The following is a 15673-nucleotide window of genomic DNA, read 5'->3' on the forward strand; positions in this document are numbered from 1 at the left end:
ATGGGTTTATACCGGAACAGCTGGCACAAAACAATGGAAGAAAACATTTGTCTGCATCGCTTCAGATTTAATCCAATATGTTGAAATACTGAATTTAGTATGCTGAATAGGCACATAAACACATATGCTCTTGCTCTTAAAAACAATATAAAGAAAGCCATAAAAAGAAATTTAAAGTTTAACTATGAAATTATATAATTCAAATGAAAACGATATTCCCAAGGTATATTGTAGCTCATTGAACACGTATTACAAATTCAGATGCTTTTTAGAAGCCACCTGATGTAGAAGCATATTCCCATATTCTGTGCAATACCATACCTGGACACAACAGGGTGTGTTAAACACAGAGTTTCAGCTTTCTTTATTCCGGCAACTCTAGACTTTTGTCTGTTTTCTGCTATGCTTTTAGCAGTGTTGTGATCTATGGGGTGAGTATGTGTGCGAGAAAAAAACTGGGTGTTAAAGAAACTTTAATATATATACTGTATTATATATATTAGGGCTGTCAAGCGATTAAAATTAATTGCAATTAATCACACAATTTAAAAAAATAATCGTGTTTAATCACACTGTTAAACAATAATAGAATACCACTTATTTAAATATTTTTCAATGTTTTCTACATTTTCCAATATATTGATTTCAGTTACAATACAAAGTGTAAAGTGTTCACTTTATATTTATTTTTAATTACAAGTGTTTGCACTGAAAAAAAGACAAAAGAAATAGTATTTTTCAATTCACCTAATACAAGTACTGTAGTGCAATCTCTTTATCATAGAATATCAGGGATGGAAGGGACCTCAGGAGGTCATCTAGTCGAACCCCCTGCTCAAAGTAGGACCAATCCCCAGACAGATTTTTGCCCCAGAACCCTAAATGGCCCCCTCAAGGATTGAACTCACAACCCTGGGTTTAGCAAGCCAATGCTCAAACCACTGAGCTATCCAAGTTGAATTTACAAATATAGAATTATGTACAAAAATCTGCATTCAAAAATAGAATAATGTAAAATTTTAGAGCTTGCAAGTCCACTCAGTCCTACTTCTTGTTCAGCCAATCACTCAGACAAACAAGTTTGTTTACATTTGCAGGAGATAATGCTGCCCACTTCTTGTTTACAATGTCACCTGAAAGTGAGAACAGGTGTTCTCATGGCATTGTTATAGCCAGCATTGCAAGATGTTTACACGCCAGATGCACTAAAGATTCAAATGTCCCTTCACGCTTCAACCACTATTACAGGGGACATGCATCCATGTTGATGACGGGTTCTGTTCAAAAAACATCCAAAGCAGCGCCGACTGACGCATGTTCATTTTCATCATCTGAGTCAGATGCCACAGGCAGAAGGTTGATTTTCTTTTTTAGTGGTTCGGGTTCTGTAGTTTCTGCACTGGAGTACTGCTCTTTTAAGATTTCTGAAAGCATGCTCCCTACTTCGTCCCTCTCAGATTTTGGAAGGCACTTCAGATTCTTAAATCTTGGGTTGAGTGCTGTAGCTAGCTTTACAAATATCACAATAAGAATGGCCCTACTGGGTCAGACCAAAGGTCCATCAAGCCCGGTATCCTGTCTTCCGACAGTGGCCATTGCCAGGTGCCCCAGAGGGAATGAACGGAACAGGTAATCATCAAGTGATCCATTCGATGTCGCCCATTCCCAGTTTCTAGCAAACAGAGGCTAGGGACAAAATCCCTGCCCATCCTGGCTAATAGCCATTGATTGACCTATCTTCCATGAATTTATTTAGTTCTTTTTTGAACCCTGTTATGGTCTTGGCCTTCACAACACCCTCTGGCAAGGAGTTCCACAGGTTTACTGTGTGTTGTGTGAAGAAATAGTTCCTTTTATTTGTTTTAAACTTGCTGCCTATTAATTTCATTTGGTGATCCCTAGTTCTTGTGTTATGAGAAGTAGTAAACAACACTTCCTTATCTACTTTCTCTACACCAGTCAAGATTTTATAGACCGCAATCATATCTCCCCTTAGCCATCTCTTTTCCAAGCTGAAAAGTCCCAGTCTTATTAATCTCTACTCATAAGGAAGTCGTTCCATACCCCAATCATTTTTGTTGCTCTTTTCTGAACCTTTTCCAATTCCAATATATCTTTTTTGAGAGGAGGCAACAACATCTGCACACAGTATTCAAGATGTGGGCGTACCATGGATTTAAATAGCGGCAACATGATATTTTCTGTCCTATATCCGTTTCTTAATTATTCCTAGCATTCTGTTCGTTTTTTTGACTGCCGCTGCACATTGAGTGGATGTTTTTAGAGAACTATCCACAATGGCTCTCTTTCTTGAGTGGTAACAGCTAATTTAGACCCCATCATTTTATATGTATAGCTGGGATTATGCTTTCCAATGTGCATTACTTTGCATTTATCAACATTAAAGTTCATCTGCCATTTTGTTGCCCAGTCACCCACTTTTGAGAGATCTTTTTGTAGCTCTTCGCAGTCTGCCTGGGTCTTAACTATCTTTAGTAATTTTGTACCATCTGCAAATTTTGCCACCTCACTGTTTACCCTTTTTTTCAGATCATTTATGAAAACGTTGAATAGGACTAGTCCCAGAACAGACCCCTAGGGGACACCACTATTTACCTCTCTTCATTCTGAAAACTGACCATTTATACCTACCCTTTGTTTCCTATCTTTTAACCAGTTACCAATCCATGAGAGCACCTGCCCTCTTATCCCATGGCAGCTTACTTTGCGTAAGAGCTTTTGGTGAGGGACCTTGTCAAAGGCTTTCTGAAAATCTAAATACACTATATCCACTGGTTCCCCTTGGTCCACATGCTTGTTGACCCCCTAAAGAATTCTAGCAGATTGGTGCGGCCTGATTTCCCTTTACTAAAACCATGTTGACTCTTCTGCAACAAATTATGTTCATCTATATGTTTGACAATATTGTTCTTTATTATAGTTTCAACCAGTTTGCCCGGTACTGAAGTCAGGTTAACAGGCCTGTAATTGCCGGGATCACCTCTGGAGTCCTTTTTAAAAATTGGTGGCACATTAGCTATTCTCCAGTCATCTGGTACAGAAACTGATTTAAATGATAGGTTACAGACTACAGTTAGTAGTTCTGCAAGTTCACATTTGAGTTCTTTCAGAACTCTTGGGTGAATACCATCTGGTCCTGGTGACTTATTGCTGTTTAATTTATCAGTTTGTTCTAAAACCTCCTCTAATGATACCTCGATCTGGGACAGTTCCTCAGATCTGTCACCTTAAAAGGATGGCTCAGGTTTAAGAATCTTCCTCACATCCGCAGCCATGCAGACCGATGCAAAGAATTCTTTCAGTTTCTCCGCAATGGCCTTATCGTCCTTGAGTGCTCCTTTAGCACCTCGATTGTCCAGTGCATCTCACTGTTTCTTTTACTTTGTTGTTTAGCCACAATGGCTCTTTTTTGGTTTTCTTACTGTTTTTTAATTTGTGGTATACATTTAAGTTGAGTCTCTATTATGGTGTCTTTAAAAAGTTTCCATGCAGCTTGCAGAGATTTCAGTTTTGGCACTGTATCCTTTAATTTCTGTTTAACTCCTCATTTTTGTGTAGTTCCCCTTTCTGAAACTAAATGCTACAGTCTTGGACATTGGTACCTTCTATGCATTTTGTCAAATCTGCAGTGAAAGTGTTCTTAAAACGAACAACAACATGTGCTGGGTCATCATCTGAGACTGCCATAGCAAGAAAAATATGGCAGAATGCGGGTAAAACAGAGCAGGGGACGTACAATTCTTCCCCAAGGAGTTCGGTCACAAATTTAATTAACGCATTATTTTTTTAACAAGCGTCTCAGCATGGAAGCATGTCCTCTGGAATGGTGACTGAAGCATGAAGGGGCATAGGAATGTTTAGCATATCTGGCACAAAAGTGCCATGCAAATGCCTGTTCTCACTTTCTGGTGACATTGTAAATAAGAAGAGGACAGCATTATCTCCTGTAAATATAAACAAACTTGTTTGTCTTAGTTATTGGCTGAAAAAGAAGTAGGACTGAGTGAACTTGTACACTCTGAAATTTTACATTTTTTTTTTTAGTGCAGTTATGTAACCAAAAAAAAATCTGTAAATTGCACTTTCAGGACATTTGTAAATTTCACTTTCAGGACAAAGAGATTGCACTACAGTACTTGTATAAGGTGAATTGAAAAACACTATTTCTTCTGTTTATCATTTTTACAGTGCAAATATTTGTAATCAAAATATACACTTTGATTTCAATTAAAACACAGAATACAAGATATATATAAAAATGTAGAAAAACATCCAAAATATTTAATAAATTTCAATTGGTATTTTCTTGTTTAACAGTGCGTTTAATTGCGATTAATATTTTTAATCACAATTAATTTTTGAACTAATTGTGTGAGTTAACTGCAATTAATTGACAGAGCTAATATTTATATATAAATTAATATTAATGGAAAAGAACCCTAATATGAGTATAAGTTTTCCTAGACACCTTTCTAATTTATCATGGGCTATATTGCCACAGCCCTTGGATCCACAGAGGGAGTACGAGGGAGAGAGGAAACTCTGCTATTCCCGGGAAAGGTTTTGACTTGGGTGTCAGAGGGGAGAGCAGGTAGCTTGGGTATGTCTACACCTGCTGCAACCACACCTCCCAGTTGCAGTGTAGACATACCCAGATGGATGGTTGCAAGGTCGAACTGTGGCTTTTTCTTGATTGTATTTTCTATTATTGTAATGAGTTAATTGACTGCCAAACAACTAACACCACTGTAAATTCTCATGCAGTCACTACACAAACTTTTGCTCAGCCTTAGGGTGAATCACCACCAGATTGTTCTAAAACAGAAGTTTTAAGTGGTGTCTCCAATTGCATTTAAAATTGTGTAAACTGATACTTAACCTGGCCAAAAAACTCTAGTCTACAAACACAGTATTCTACTCCTTCCCCACAACAAGGCAGGAGTCGCAGTTTGTTCTCTGGTCATCTCATGGGGGGAAGGGAGGTATGTTCAGGTATGCACCATCCCTTTCTCAGAGCAAATTGTAATGTCACAATCTAGCTCTAGTTTATTGAGGGTTTTATTTAGTACAAAGATAAACATGCACAAGGATAGCAATAAGATGGTGAAAGCACAGTGAGGAAAAATACATACAGATTTAAGGTCCACCTGGAAACACTTATGCACATGTGTAACTTTAGGGCAAGTCTACACTACAAAATTAAGTTGACCTAAGTTACTTTGACAGACAGCCTCTGTAGTAATTGAATCAATTTTACACATCCACACTATACTCCTTGTCTAGGCAGTGCGTGTCCTCACCAGGAGTGCTTGCACCGATTTAACTGCCAGTATGGGGCACTGTGGGATGGTTTCTGAAAGGCAGCAGTAGTTGATGTAAGCAACGCAGTGTCTACACTGACACTGTGTCGAGCTAACTACTTCAACTAAAGAGCCATGCCTCTCACAGAGGTGGAGTTTAAGTGGCTCTCCACCCAAGGTAAGTCGATCAGAGAGCGTCTCCCATCAATGCAGTGCAATGAAGACACCGGGGTAAGTGACATAGGTTACGTCGACTCCAGTTACGTTAATCACATACTTACTCTGGTAGTGAAGACAAACCCTGAGTATCACAACACCTAAATCCTTTTGTGGATGCAAGACTAAGTGACTTGCGCAAGGTCACATAGGAAGTTTGTGGCATAGCAGGGACTTGGGTTTCCCAAAGAGTATACTAGAGCCCTAGCCACTGGACCATACTTCCTAACTTTTTGAAACTGAAAAGACTGCAGGAAGAAGAAAAGCCAAAATGAAATTGAAAAAATAAAAAAGAAGAAGAAAGGAAAATGAAAAAGAAAATTAAAAGAAGTGGTTGTCTCGAATCTGCAATATCCTCTTACATTACAGACTCTAATGCATATTTCCTAATTGTGTACATTATTTTTTGTTTCCAAAATTTCCTCCTGTATCTGCTACCACTTTGCCAGGTCATTATTCAATTGGTGAAACAGCTCCACAAAAAGAAGTTATTCCTCCCAGTCACTGAAACCAACCTTTCAATAACCTCTTCACATATAGTACTGCAGTTTTAAAAAACATCCATTATTTTCCTGACTGCTCATAATGACTGTAGCCATTCTACAGATGGGTAATTTAAAATGGATATGACTGGATATGGAAATCCACTATTATCAATCATGCAGATAAATATTTAGCACTGGTGGATATAAGGCTGACTTGTTTTTAGGTGTTACAGTCTATCATGTTAATCAGGATTTAGGGATTCAAATCTATGGATCAGTTGACTGCTGTATATTAAACTCAGAGCTATTAGTACTGAGAGTACCAAACAGCTAGCAGATGCAGGCTCTTAACATCAACAAGTTGCCACCATCATAACATCTGAGTCTGTATTAGCCTTTTCAGGCTTCTTAAGGACATAATAGTTGAAAGAACACAAAGGGACGTCTGAAAAGTAAAGACTTACATTGCAAGATAATTTGTACTTTGAAAATTCCCAACACAATATTGAAATAAACTGCTGACTGTAGGTGAGCTTTCTGCTGTTCCTAACTTCCTGATATCCATGAAATTCAAGGCTTCCTACAGCAATGAATAAAACACTAGCAGCAACACTAGAATGGTGCTCTTGCTTTGTGCTCCTATAATCCCCATCCCTCACTCCACCTCCTCTCCTAGCTCCTTAGTTCTCCTTGGAGACATCAGCTACAGCTCACTAACTCAAGTAACAAGTAACATATTTGAAAGAAGAAAAAGGGGCTGGACCTTCCTAGTAACTCTGTAGGATGTAGAGTAGCTGGGATTATTGTGTAAGGAGGTTGCAGAGTTGAAAGATCATTTTCCAGTTTGGAAGGTGAGGTTCATTCTGCAGCCAACACCATGCTCTGATGGCTGTTGTGGGTTATGCAATGTTTAAATAAAATCAATAAAACACAGTTGCTCCATCCTGCCATGCAAGAGACACAGATTTGATTTCTGAGCATGGCTTCTCGGTGCCTGATCTCTCTGGCTGGGAGCAGCGTGGAGATAATGTTGGACTCATTTGAGGAAATAACATTTTACATCACTCTGCTCTGAATCTTGTAACACAGAGAGAAGTCAAGAGGAAACTTATCCAAGTTCTTGGGAAAGGTGTTGCAATGCAGGTCCTAGAAGAGACATGTAGGAAGCAAGCCACTGACAACAACAAAGAGGTTGCAGGTAGAGGGAATGACACAGAAAAGAGAAAATAGTGGGAGGAGAAAGGAAGAGATGAAAAAAGGGAACAATAGGTCAAGAATGGTGAAGAGGAGAGGGAAGGGGAAAGAAGAGCAGCAGTGAGAAGAACAAGGAAGAAAGCAATAAAAGAGAGAAAGAATTTATGAAAGGTGGAGAAGGATGGAAAGAGGAAAAGGAGATTAACAGGTAGAAAGAATGTAGGGAAAGGACAAGAGGTAAAATCCTCTCTCTTTCATTTTTGTAACTGGGGCAAACATTTCTCTCTATTCTGAAGGAAATTGTGGCAGTCAGACACTTCCAGTCTTTTTATGTTTTATTTAAAAAAACCTAACTGGGAGTTCTTAGCACTCAGAGTTAAGCTTTTAAATGAAAAGTAAAAGTGTCTGCGAGTAAGCACTGTTAAAACCTATGGTAAGCAACATTTCTTATTTAAAATAGGGGGATTTCAGAGTCATTTTTACCTCCTACTGACATGAGTGGAATATGAATCCCGGTTAGCTGTGTACTTAGGATAGGATAGGTGAAGCTGAAATGGATGTGGTTTTAATTCCCAGGGGCAGAGAACCCTGAACTTAAACCCAATTTGCTGATGTTTATGTTGTATTGCCAGACTTTAGTGGCCCCACTTGAAGGAAGACACTATGGTGGCAGGAGGGCTGAAAATATGGGCCTTGTTTAAACTAGTGAAAATAAGAAATTTATTTTTTATTAGCGCTAGCTCTATCAAGCTAATTTAATTGGCTGGAAACCCCTATTCAATATCTAGGTCTTGTCTGCAAATAGCATATGCTATAATTAAGCTAAAAGTGTTAAACCATGTCTGCTTTGGTGTTAAATGGGGTTTTCATTCCAGTTAAATTAGTGAGGGTGTGTGTACAATTCAAGGCATGAGTGTAGCATGTGTAGACATACCTGAGCTAGCTTTGATCTTTGATTCTCCCAACATTGCTGAAGAAATTGGCACTGTAGCACCACAGAAGAATGAGATCCCTGACTACAGCCAAAATTCTACTGATTTGGACTCCTCAGCTCCTGCTAGAAAAAAGTGCAAGAACAGTTTGCAAATTAATCGTCATGTAGATTGATGAAGATCAAGAGTGAATGCCTATAATAGAATCCAGAGTTGTGGGACACTGCTAAATATATATTCAGTATGAACACCCTAATTATACACAATCCCTGTTCATTGTTTAAAGGTCTCTAAACAATAGGAACAATATATGAATTACTGCACCTTCTATATCATGTGTTGCATACAGGCTGTGGGCTCTGTGGCCGTTTATTGGAACAGTAAGTGAGGTATTATGCTGTCAGTTAAAATAAAATCAAAGGCTGCCATAAGCCCAGGTGCAAGTCTCCCTAGATGGAAAGACCACTGGGAGGAAGTTGCAATGGGAAGAAGTTGCCACAACCTCTGCTTCATTAGGGGGGCACAGAGATAGCCAGAATAACCTCAAACAGACCGTGCTGGTTAGGAAGTCAGTGTAGCTAGGATAGCCAAGAATTGCTGACTCAACATATCCTCTGAGAAACTTTTCCTAATGGGGTTTCTCTGGAGTCTTCCCAGGCAGAGATTCCAACTGTCTTCCTCCAATAAAACTGGAAGGAAACAATATGTCAGTATCACTCCTTGTCTTCCCTAAGGGTATGTCTTCACTACCCGCCGTATTGGCGGGTAGCAATCGATTTATCCGGGATCGATATATCGCATCTCATTAAGACGCAATATATCAATCCCCGAACGCGCTCACTGTCGACTCCGGAACTCCACCAGAGCGAGAGGCGGTAGTGCAGTCGACGGGGGAGCAGCGGCCATCGATCTCGCGCCGTCTGGACCCCAGGTAATTTGATCCAAGATACGCAACTTCAGCTACGCGAATAGCGTAGCTGAAGTTGAAGTATCTTGGATCGATCTCCCCCCCCACCCCCAGTGTAGACCAGCCCTAAGTGAATCACTTCTGGCAGAGGGATGTGGAATGTAAAACGTGTTGGAATTCCACCCTGGCAGTCGTACCAGTATATAATTTCTTTAAGATCTGGCACCAAGTCTGCTACAAAAAATCTATGTACATTCTTGTTGAAAAATGTTAGTCTACACGACCAGCAAATTTGAGTTAAACCAAACAATACAGCCATTTCTTTTACACACCCAGAAAGCACTAGTCAATATTGTGGACAAATAAAACACAAATATGTAGTTTATTAAAAGAGGCAAAAAAGAAGCAGAGACCGTTAATTACTTCTAACTTTAAAATGTTCAAATATAGGTTTTTGTTTCGAATTTGCTTTTAAAAAAGTATCACTATTGAGCTAAGACTTGCATTCCAGCTTGAAGCACCAAGCAAATGTCTATATCTAAGTTATAAACCCCTAAATATAGGGGTTTAAAATGGAGATGACATTTTTAAATGTAGTGATGCAAATAGTGCCAATATAACCTAATATATTAGCCCCGAGGGGATGAAGATTTGATTGCTGGTTTCAGAAAACCTCTCTGTGGCTCCATTCAAATTGCATAATTATTCTATATCCTTCAAATGGAGTGTTGTATGTTCTAAAATATTTATTCTTGGGAGAATATTTGAATCCCACCCCACACACACTTTCAAAAGATATATATGACCTTAGAGGTACATGAAAAAATCATTAATCAGGTTTATACTGTGCACCAATTTAATTTATTTATTGATGTATTTATGTATTTATTTATTTATTTTGTGTGGAAGACTTACGTTTTTTCCAAGATTTCCTCAGTTATGTTGCCAAACTGATTCCCCTAGAGAGCCATGTGTTTATCTTGACAGGTGTTAGTGAGATCTGCAGAGTCTCGGTGGAATTGTTACTGGTTGCTTTAGGTACAGTAGAAAACATTAAATCTGCAAACTAATGAACTTACTTTATTTCATTCTAAATAAAATGAACCACACAGTGAGCTGGATTAATTGACTAATGCCTTTTTAATGAAGATTTTATTGGGCATATGGTATGGTCTTACTATTTTCTTCAATATCTACACACGCGAGAGCTTGAAATAAAATATACAGGTTTCTTTCCTATTACATAAATAGATCAAAAGCTGAGGATCACAATACTCTGCCATTTTGTTTACCTTGTAGGGCTAAATTAGAGTGAAGAACAATTCTGTAAAGGCAGTTTAAAACAAAAAACAAAAACAAGGGAGGTCCCAGTGAAGGGAAGAGAGAAAAAAATGCAATTTTATGCTGCTACAGCTTGGAAAGAAAATAACTGTGTTGCCTTTGGTATGCTAACTTAAAAAAAAAATCTTCATACTGACAATGACAAAACTTCATTAATTAAAGATAGCAGCTTCAAAATGTTAAATAGTTCATTGCCTTAGTTGTGTACAATTAGGATTTCTCAGCCCTGAGCTGTAATGTGATACATTTTTGCAATGCATATCAAAAACATAATTAAAACAATAGGTGCTTTTAACCAACAAACTGAATCAGTTTCAAGCAAGATGAAACAAGCAGTATCTCTTCCAACCAGCCGTATATTTTGCTTTTAATTATGATTTGATATGTACTGTGTATGTGTATATCTGCGTCTGTACGTGCATGTATAAGACCAGAACAGAAGGGGGAAAACAAAACCAATCCCCCCAACACTTTCCTAAGTCATCTTCTGGGAATGTGCTGCTGAATTAGGTAGAAACCCATACCAGCACCCCAAAGAATAGCTACAACACATACAACTTCAGCTTTGATCCTAAATTAAATCCTTAATTTCTTTTTTCATTTTCCCATGTAAATTTTCACCTTGCTTCAGTATTAAGAAATTGTCCACTTGAGACTCAAAGAGCATTTTATAGTCAAGCTTCCCGCCCTTCTCTCCCATCCCCTTTTTTTTATTTACTTCAACAACAATTTAGCAGTCATGCCTCAGCAGAGGGATAAGAAAATTGATACAGAGAAAAGAGAGTAAGAGCATAGTTTCTCTCTCCTTCAGCACCAGCAGCCAGAAACAGTATGAAACCAATGGATCATGAAGAAAAGCAATTTCCTACTTCAGGGATTAAGCAGTGCCCTCTTTTGTATTGTTAAATGAAAGTTTTACATTTTTTTCAAGTAATACTGATTTTTTTCCAATTTAAATAAATACACTCTAGAGAAGCTGTAACAGAGTCCAAAACATATCCCTTCCTAGCTAATCAATAGCACAGATAAAACCCTTTATGTTGTATTTCTTTGAGCATTCCTATTGATGGAGCAAGAAAAATTAAGCCGCTACACAAGCCAAAGATAATTACCTTAAAAAGGAAGAATTCCAAGTGATACATGAGATCTCTTGTTTTCTTGAGGACAAATATAGGTGATTTTAATATTAAAAATATATACAATTATGTTGCAACATTGAAACAGAGACAGCTATCTAAGTTTTACTAGTATAGTACAAGCTTTCCCAAACGAGTGGCACCACAGAGTTAATTGCTCCTCTATGTGTATTCAATTAAGGTTATGGATGATACATAATATGCTCTTTAATAATATGAACCTAAGCATCACTATGGTAGTGGGATGAAGATGTGAGTTCTATTCCTGTCTCTGCCACAGACTTCCTGTGAGACCTTGGGCAAATCACTGCAAACCACTGCTCATATAAGAATCAGTTGACAAGAGGAGTCAGTGGTACTATTCCCATGAATCAGGACAACTTGCATGGGTAAAATTTGGCAGAATCAGACCTTCTTAGAAGGAGCTGAATACCCCTATTTCTAATTGCCATCAATCACGCACTGTGTGCCTTAATTTCCTCATCTGTAAAACTGGGATAACAACTTGTAAGTACTTCACAATGTGAGGCTAAATACTATGTTTGAAGTATTCTGAGATAACTGGACAATAAGTGTTACAATATCTAAGAATTATACTTAGTATTCCCATTGATGTGTGGGCCCCCCTCAATTTTACAATTAATTATGGATAGGAAAGTATAGATCCCAATCCTGCAAACCTCTGTTTACCCTTACTTAATGAGACTAATATGAGAAAGAACTATTTGTGTAAATGTGGTTTGTAGAATCAAGCCCATCCTCCCTAGTTATGAATTCAAATAATAGCTGTACATATAAAGACTTTGGGGACAGAAACTCATTTAGCTTATCCCACAATTGCATTTTTGGCTTTTTTAAAAAATGAGTCATGTTTAAGGAAGTTACACAGATCTGTCATACATGGTGTACAATTAAATAAAAGAAAGCCAAATTAGTTCTATAAGAGGTTGTGACAGAAAAGAAAATGCAAGAAAATTCAGCTATGATTGTATGTCTCAATCCAAATTTGCCTTATTTTGCCAGTTTATTCAAAAATGTAATAAAGAATGTTTCATCTTTAAGGATTTTCAATTTTGCTTGCTTTTCTCAGTTTATGTCAAAACAATAATAGAAGTAGTGGGGCTGTAGAGGTATATGTATACGGGTACTAAGAGGAATGCACAAATTACAGATTTTTAAAACTATAATACTATAATACTAATTTTTAAAGACGTACCAAGGGCTGGATCCTAGCGCCCAACGAAGACAATGGCAAAATTCTCATTGCCTCCCATAGAAAACCAACTGACCCCTAAGTATAGATTATTAACCTGGAACTTGATCCTTCAATCCTTGCATGCCCAGAACTACCATTGACTTCTGTGGGAGTTTTTGGTGCCCTAGAAACACAGGCTCAGAAGCCAACTTGTGTTATATTACATTCAGAATTGCTGCCCAGATAAACTTTCAGAAGTTGGCTTTTGGTTTAGAAATTTAAAAAAAAATGCCATATTGACCCAATAGCCTATTATAGTTCCTTCACATTTAACAGGCTGTCAATCCATGGAGCCATTTCCACTTTGATGTGCACAAAGAACTACCAATAAAGTTAACCAGGGTTATGCACAAGTATTGGGTGGCACACATAGTATGGATTGCTATGCTTCTTTCCATATCCTTGATCCTTTCAGAGCAGTTGTTTATTTGCTGCACAGGGTTGTGGTGCATATGCTGCTGATTTTGGGAGTTATCTTAGTACTTATGTAGTGCTTTTCATAGAAGGGTAAGTATACATAAGCCCATACTACACCATCATTATCATGGGCAAAACTCCAAAGTTCTTACTTAGTTTTCACTCAATCCTTACTCAGGAAAGACTCTAATCGGAGGCATTAAGAGACTAAACATGATGTGATACAGAGTAACTATTCAAATACTAAGAACCCTTATCTCCCATTGACTTCAATCCTATACATTAATTTTAAGTAATAAAAAAAAGAATGGGCCCTCCAGTCTGACTTGTGAAGGTGAAGGTGAAGCTAAAGTCGTACCAATAGTTTATGAATGGCAGAGCACATAGTGGTAAGGTTTACACTGACAAAATACTTTTGAGCTCTTAAGCAGAGTGGCTTTGCATTGACTAGATTATACATAAGGATCTAACAGACTGATCTTCTGCTGAAGTGAATCTGGGTAGCTCCTTTCAAGTTAATGGAATTACATCAATTTACACCAGCCCAGGACTTGGCCAATATCTTAGTGCTAAAATACCTCAGTACAATCAATATGAAATATAAATTATTAAACACTATTTTTATTCTCACCTCCTTTGCTAATGATCAATTTATTATTAATGCAAAAAGAGATTTAGAGCAATGCTCTTGTCATTAAAATAAAGACCCATTTCATATAGAGGATACCCTACAAGTGTACTTGCTTTTCATGGAATTCTTCTGGAAGATTGGATCTATATATATTATAATATCAATGTTTTAAATTGGTAATGAGTTATTGAATGGTACAGTGGGAAATAACAGAAAACTTGAATAACTTTTAAGGTAGCTTCTGTTATCTGGGAGAACTTCAACTACTCAACTTGCAATACATACAGTAAAGCTATATAATACAAATGAGTCTATTTTATTATTAATTATTATTATTTTTATTTATTATTGTTCCCTTGCACTTATATAGCATCTTACATCAGAGGAGCGTTATGAATTATAAACAGTATGGGCCCATCCTGCTCCCAATAGCTAAATTCAGATTGACTAGAGTTGGGCAGACTTGGGCAGCTAGACTCATAAGATTATTACATATGTGAGAAAAATCCTATATCTTGATTGGCTGAAATTAATTATGTGATCTGTCAGAAAAGATTTTGTTTCTTCCCTCTCCATATGGCAATACTGGGAAGGTTTGGGACCATGTAAAGTAGTCAGATTTCTTAAATGATTAGATGCAGAGAATTCCCTGGTAACTATTATTCAGTATAGCTCACAGCAGATAAGTAATAGTCCTTTTATTTGTTTCTTCATTCCTAGACATCTAACTTCATATCCTGTTAGAATACTAATTTCAAAAGGACAAACATTATACTTTGAAATGTATGGCCATATTCAGGGGCGGCTCTAGGCACCAGCTAAACAAGCTGGTGCTTAGGGCGGCAAAATGTATGGGGCTGCAAAATGCTGAGCTACCAGCTCCCGCCTGGGAGGGAAGTGGCCGCTGCTCGCAGGAGAGCGGCGCGAACAAGCCGAGGAGCGGCCCATCCTCTGAAGCCAGGGCAGGGCCGTGCTACCGCGTCTGCCTGGGGGGAGGGGTGGCCGCTTCCCGTTGCCTGCAGAAGAGCGGCGTGAACAAGCCGAGGAGCCTGGGGGGGTGGGCGCTGACAGCAGGAGAGCGGCGGGAGCCTGTAGTGTGGCCCTGCCCTGGCTTCAGAGGATGGGCCGCTCCTTGGCTTGTTCACGCCGCTCTCCCGCAGGCAGCGGGAAGCGGCCACCCCCCACTCAGGCGGGAGCCGGTAGCGCGGCCCTGCTCCGGCTGCAGAGGATGGGGGAACATGGCACCCGGGCGGTCTGCTCCTCCTCGGCTAGTCCCCGCCTCTGCCTCCTCCTCCTCCTCCTCTCTGCGCTGCCTCCTGCCAGGGGAGGGGAGAGGGGAGCGGAGCGGAGCAGCAGCCCGGGCTGAGCCAAGCTCGTGCCAGGGCCAAGGCGAAGCCCAGGGATGAGCAGGGCTGGGATCCAGCAGCAGCCCCAACCCCTGGCCCTGGGAGCGGCGGTGACCAGAGATGACTCCACTTCAGGCCAGATCTGCAGCAAGGTAAGAGTCGGGCCAGGTGGCAGGGTCCCCAGGACCCCTGGGGAGCTTCTGCCTGCTGGAGCCCCAGAGGCTGCTGCCTCCCTCCCCTACAAATTCTCTGTTTTCATTTTTTTTTAAATTTTAAACAGTCAAAACAAAACTGCAAAGTGCAAACATGTGTAAAAGCCAAAAAAAAGAGCGGGGGGCAGCCAAAATTTTTTTTGCTTGGGGCAGCAAAAAACCTAGAGCCGGCCCTGGTCATAATGATGAGATTTGCAAATATTTCTGATGACATTCACCATGTGTACAAGTACATATATAGCTATTGTAGGGAGATGGCATGGATGACTGCAAGCAAGGC

General features: G+C 39.2%; 1 protein-coding gene across 23 annotated transcripts in view; it reads right to left on the reverse strand.

The window, feature by feature from the left end:
- Window positions 1–15673, reverse strand: part of NRXN1 (neurexin 1) — a 1212452-nt gene that overhangs the window by 445133 nt on the left and 751646 nt on the right. The gene's annotated exons all lie outside the window — the stretch shown is intronic.

This window comes from Trachemys scripta, chromosome 3, assembly GCF_013100865.1.
Source record: "Trachemys scripta elegans isolate TJP31775 chromosome 3, CAS_Tse_1.0, whole genome shotgun sequence".
Classification (NCBI taxonomy): Eukaryota; Metazoa; Chordata; order Testudines; family Emydidae; genus Trachemys; species Trachemys scripta.